Genomic DNA, 6,000 nt, shown 5'->3' with positions numbered 1-6,000 from the left:
TTTCCAGGACAGCCAAAGCTGTTACACAGAGAAACCCTGTCTCAAAAAAAAAAAAAAAAAAAGACCAAACAAACAAAAAGAATTCCTTCCTCTACCTCCTACATCCTGAAATGGTTTTCTAAATACAACTTAGAGTCATTAGGGCAATGCAACTCATGTCATCTGAGTTGAAAGGGAAAGAGTGAGCCCTTGACTCTAATGTTTGAACATCTCTAGTGTCCTACGAGTGGCTTCTCGAGTTTGGCCATGCTTAAGTCTCCATTATTGGATGATTCTTCATGTTGGCAGCTTTCCTTTCGATTCTTCTCTTTAGTCAGAGTCCACAAGAGCAAAATGAATGTCCCCTATGTTACAGTTCTGAGAGTCCCAGTGCAGCTTCTACAGCATGATCTGAATGTATGACTTCTGATTATCTGTGAAGTTGATACTGAGAAGCCATGAGCTCCCCATCATTGCAAATTAACCACTTATCCATGTGTGGTCACGGTCAGGGACTATGGCCTGGGACTATGCATATGATTTCAGAGATTATAGCATTGCACACTCTTGTCTCTCCTGATCCAAAACAGGTTGCCTTAGAGGAAGTGCCTATTTCCTGGACATCGAGCCCCTTACCTATATAATATCACCCTGGGCCTTCTACCTGCAGAATGTGGAAATGGGTGACTGGTTTGCTGTAATCAGTTTGGAAGGTGCAGATGTAACAGGGCTCTTCTTCCGAGGGATGGAGAGAACCACTCTAAGACTGCATAAAGGGATGCAGGATCCTGACCATTGCTGTGGGAAAAGGTTGTGGAGCAACAAAGACAAAAGAAAGAATTACCACCCTATCCTACCTTTATTTCCCTCATTTTCTCTTTCTCTCTTTCCTGACATTCTCTGTATGCTGGACCCACAGAACCCCACAGTACTTCAAATACACCCTGAAGTCTAACATAGTCCTGGCCCCCAAGAACTTTATGTCCTCGTAGGAGAAAAGGGCAGTTATTTATAATCCTTTATTACTTGGCCTTGTAAGCATAAGAATCGGGAAAAGACACAGGATTGGGAAAGAGGAAGCTTGTTCTCAAAGAGTCCTCCCATAATAAGATAGTCTTGGGTGGTGATCACATAGGCTGTTCATCTCTTCTTTTCCAACTTTTTCTTGTGCAAAGCCAAGCTTTCTTGTCCCCTTGTCTCACTTATAACACATTGCTTTCTTCTAGCTCACTGCGACAGTGGTATGATGGTGGCCTTAATTAACCTTGGAACTAAGAGTTTCCCTTACCTACTCTGGGTTCACCATGCTCCAAAGTAGAACCCCATTTTAGTTTTCCCCATTCCTATGAAAACAACATCTCTGTATCATTTATATCCTTGTGTCTACCCTTAAGTTCCAAAAGGGTAGATCCTAGAACCTTCTGGAATGTTGACTATGATATAGCTTTTTCTTAGAAAGGTAAACCATGATGACAAACTATCTTGTGGCTCCAGATAGCCAAGTGTGTTTTGATCTAGGTGCATGGGTGGAGAATAACAACACAGAAGAGGACTTGGCAGCGAGAATGCTAGTGACCTGCAAGCCATTTAGCTTGTGTGAGCTCCAACCTTCTCGTTTGTAGATGGTAGGGTAATGCTTACCTTAGAAGGCCCACAGTACTCTCTCTTCACTTTCTTGAGTTTGCCATGCCTTCTGCTTCAGTTTCTTACCTGCTCTTCCTGAGATAACCTCTCATTCTTCCCGTCTAGCTTAGATGATGCGCTCCTTGGCAAGCCTGTGGCCCTCCAGGCAAACTAGTTTTCTAAGTTCTCATTTATTACACAGCCTCTGTTTATGTCTTGGCACAAGCCTCTGAACTGCCTGGTCTGTGCCCTTTCTCTCCACTTTGAGAAACTGCAAACTCCATAAAAAATGGGGACTATGATTTGCAAAACATCAAAACCTATTTTTGCCCTTCCTTATTCCTTTTAATCCTAGCATTTTTGAAGCAAGCCATATTAAATAAGGAATTCATAACTGAAATTCTAAATAAAATGGGCAAATCTTACTCAGTACCTATTATCTGGCATTGCAGGAATTCAGCCTACTAAATTGTTGGCTCCATCCTAGTGCTGTGTTAGGCTCTGGAAAGTGATCTGCTTTGGGTGTAGAAATTAAGTAATGTGCCCTCTCAATTGTCACTAATGCCCAGTACTTTTCAATTTCATGAGATTCACAACTGGCTTTGTGTCTGTGATACTAACTGAATTAAGAGAATGTATTTTCTTAGAGGATTCCCACAAGCAATAGCAATCCCTGGTTTGTTTGACACATACAGCTGTAAATACTTTATTTTAAAAGCTCAGCCACATGCAAATTCATTATTACAATGACAACCTAGGCATGCTATTCAGAATAACAACAATGATCACTTGTAGGTATTATATTTACTTTGAACATTGTCACTTCTAAAGTGACATAAGAGTTAGAGGAAGCTCCAGGGTTGATGGCCAATGGTCCAACCTCCTGATTTGTACTAACTTTGTTATCTAGGGCAAGTAATTTCATTCTTTTGTGCCCCAGTTCCCAGTTTAAAAGATGCAACCAGAGCATTTGCATTATAGGATTAATGTATGAGTTAAATGAGATAATACCTGTAAGAATTAACAGCGATGCTTAGCACCTAGTAGAAATGCTCTATAAATGTTAGCTATTATTATTTGTTGAAGGTAAATAAAATATAAGAAGAGTGTTTGGATAAGATTGAATTTAAATTTCCTGCCAGCTGAGAGGTTCCATACTTCTGTATTACTCTGATCCTTCAGCATTCCTGTTCAGTAGGGAGGGGGCAGCATTATCCACATTTTACAAACAGCAGAATTGAGCCACAGAGAAGCAAAATACATAGTGCTCAAGTGGCAGTCGAACACTAAGACTGACTTTGCAGGCATAAGCACCAAAGCGCTTTCCAGGTGGCTGAGTGACTGAGCAGTTAAAAGTGAGATGCGCTGGCTCTTAGAGTCTGTGAACACAGACCTCCTTAGCCCCTTTCCTGGGAGGTTCTCCAGGTATAGTAACAAGGTCACTCTTGTCTCCATGCCTGACATAATTTCAGATTAAGTCTTCCTGCCTATTTCCTTGCTAACTTTCCAAACAGTGGTTGAGTGGTATGTGAGTTGATGCCTCCTTTTCTACATAACCTCCTCCTTCGATAGGCACTCCCTCCATTCTGTTGTGCTGGGTATTCCCAGTCCTTACTCGGCTGTCAACTGAGTTTCTAGAGAATTCATCGAGGCCTTTAAACCACTTGAGATACTCACAACTAAAACTGTTCCAAAACATTTTGTTCCCAAAGGCACCCGCATCATCCCACATTGTGCTTTACTACTGCAGCCACAGGCAAAGGATCCACAAAAAGTCCGCATTTTCCCTCTGTTTTCCTGACCGAGCTCATCAGAGGGAAGTCTCTGCCTTCATCAGTACCCTGGCTGTTTGACCGTGTAGAAAAGCTTCCAAGAGTTTGTTTGTGGGTGCCTGATTGCTCAAGAGGACCAAAGACACGTTGCTATTCTGTCCACTAGGGGGCTACTTGGAGAAGGCTGGAAAAAGCAGCTTAAAAATATGCTGCTGAAATTTCAGTAAGAGGGGAAAAGAGAGAGCTTGCGAAAGACAGCAGAACGGTCCCAGGCTTCCTCATCTCGTTCACGTCAGAGGCAGGAACCGACCGACTGTGCTAAGGCTGTGGGCTCAACACGCAGAGACAGAGCTGGAGCAGCCTCAGACTGGGAAAGAAGACGGGGTCCTCCCTGACCCAAGGAATTAGCACTAGTGGAGTAAAGACATCTGACTTTTTGATCTTATTTGGTTGCCTTTTCTCTCCTTCCACCGGTAGACCTACCACTTGGGTTGTATTTCTTTTGTGAAGCCTTCACTCTTCCCCTCAAAAAGAAAAAAAAAAAAAAAAAGAGGAAAGGAAGAGAGGGAGAGAGGTGGGCGCTCTAAGTGAGCGCATCAGCTGGCTCCAGCCCGAACAGACAAGAATTCTCTCTGCCCAGGAAGCTCCTTCGCTCTCCGGCTACCCAGCCCCCAACCCCCCAACCTGGGTAAGTCCAAAGCACTGCGCTCCTCCTCGGGTTCCTAGCTAGCGAGATTTCAGCACCACGGAGAGCGACTAGCTGCATTTCTGTTCTGTGTCTGTTCTTGCAAGGCGGTTGGCAGTAAGGTTACATCTCTTTTGGCTGTCTGTAAAGCTGGGTTCTGCATAGGGGGGAAAAAAGAAATGAGAAAGGCGCAAAACTGTATCTGCCGAATTAGAGGGGGGATGTGGACCTTGGCCTTGGGAGTGAGCCTGAGCAAATGTACGTGTGTGCACTGTTGCATAAGACAGGTGAGGTCGGAGCTAGCAGGCTTGTAATTGTGTTAGTCTCCGTGTGAGCCTGTCCTTTTTATATGTAGACGAGAGGGAGAGGGAGGGTTTGGGGAAATGAGTCGTGGATCTTCCTTAATTAACTCTTTCCTAACCAGTTGCAGGTGGTGGGAAAGTGTTACAGAGCTAGCCTGGGGGTGGGGGGAAGGTAGGAGTGGAGGCAGAGTTAAAAGTTGTGCTCCTGGGAGGGAGCTTGGGGACACGGTGATATTTTAAAATGTCGTTTCCCCCCAGAATTACCTGGGTTCTTGCTGTGGTGAGAACCTAACCTGCCCTTTGCTTCCTTTTCTGGTGTGGATTCATGGTGGGCAGGTGCAACAGGTTAGCCTCAGCCTGGGGGTAATTTGGGGCTGAGGTCTCCAATTTCATGCTTCTAGGAAAATGCTCAGCCTGGCAGGGGCTGGCTGGTGTGGATTATACTATTTTTGCAAGCAGGCAGGAGGTACCATCCACTTCTCTGTCATCCTTGGTTGGAAAGAGGAAAAAAGTCTGCTCTCCCCTATTTTCTGAGGGATTTGTCAATGAAACACAACACAGGGGAAAGGCTCTGTCTCCACTCCTCTAGAGAGTCAGGAGCAAACATAGACTGGCCCCAAACTGGGAGTCTCCTCCAACTCCCACTCAGGGCCTCCGCAGCTGGGAACTTGGCCATTACAATGTTCTATTGCTTTTCATTTATTCTCTCCCCCGCTTCCCCTTTCTCTGCTTCTTTGCCTGTCTCTCCTTCTTTCTCCCATTCTCCCCACTCCATTTCTCTCTCTGTCTCTCCATATATATATTAATATATATATTATGTTAAGTTTCTTCTACTTGTCTTGCCTTTTCCTTGGAGATACTACCTGCCTGCCCCCATGTCCTCCAGTTCTGCCCAAAACTACTGCACGAAATAACTCAACAAGTGGCCCTGGAGGTTTGCTTTAATCACCAAAGTTCCCAAGGAGTCAGTATCCCACAAGGGATGGGCAGCTTCTTGTAAGATAAAGTCTCTACTTGGTTGGGTTGTAACTCTTAGAGGTTCTGGTCACCTTTATTCATGCTGAGGTGGGGGAGGGGTGGGCAGGTGGAGTTGCACATGGACCTTCTTCTTGTGATGCCTTCTGTTAGCTTTTAATCCAAATCCTGGGCTTTCCTCCAAGATGAGGAAAATAAAAATGCTCTCTGTTTTGGATTGTGGGAACCTTCTAGGTGAGAGATAGTTCTGAGAGAAATGGTACCTTTCCCCCCTCCCCATGATTATTAGCATCAGATCTAGAAACTTCAGTGTGTCTTTAGAATGAATGACAGTGAGCAGATTGTAGAGAGCAGAGGGCAGTGATGTCAAAGGTTGTAACAGTAGAAAAAGGGATGAAACAGACAAACTGAGAGAATCAGAAACCAGCACTGACTCATTCATACGCCATCCTTGCCCTCACAGCCTTCTAGTTTGGATCAGTAAGTGGATGGATTTTTGCATGACATATCCCTGGATGCTTAAAAAACAAAAACAAAACAAAAAAATCATGCCCTTGCAGTAGACCCTATCTTAAAAACTGTGTTTGTTACTGATGTCATCATTATCTTATTAATGTCCTTAAATTCTCTCTGAAAAAAGTCTTCTGTGATATTATTGGTCCAT

At 44.1% G+C, this 6,000-nt stretch overlaps 1 protein-coding gene across 1 annotated transcript in view; it reads left to right on the top strand.

The window, feature by feature from the left end:
• Positions 1-3,611: 3,611 nt before the first annotated feature.
• Positions 3,612-6,000, top strand: part of Tnr (tenascin R) — a 407,595-nt gene continuing 405,206 nt past the window's right edge. Inside the window, exon 1 of the mRNA XM_048421165.3 lies at positions 3,612-4,062. The gene's annotated coding sequence lies outside the window, so the exon portion shown is untranslated. The remainder of the gene's footprint in view (positions 4,063-6,000) is intronic.

The sequence above is a fragment of the Myodes glareolus genome, chromosome 5 (genome assembly GCF_982192425.1).
Source record: "Myodes glareolus chromosome 5, mMyoGla1.1, whole genome shotgun sequence".
Taxonomy (NCBI): domain Eukaryota; kingdom Metazoa; phylum Chordata; class Mammalia; order Rodentia; family Cricetidae; genus Myodes; species Myodes glareolus.
The sequence above is the reverse complement of the archived record's forward strand: the minus strand, read 5'-3'. Positions and strand labels throughout refer to the sequence as shown.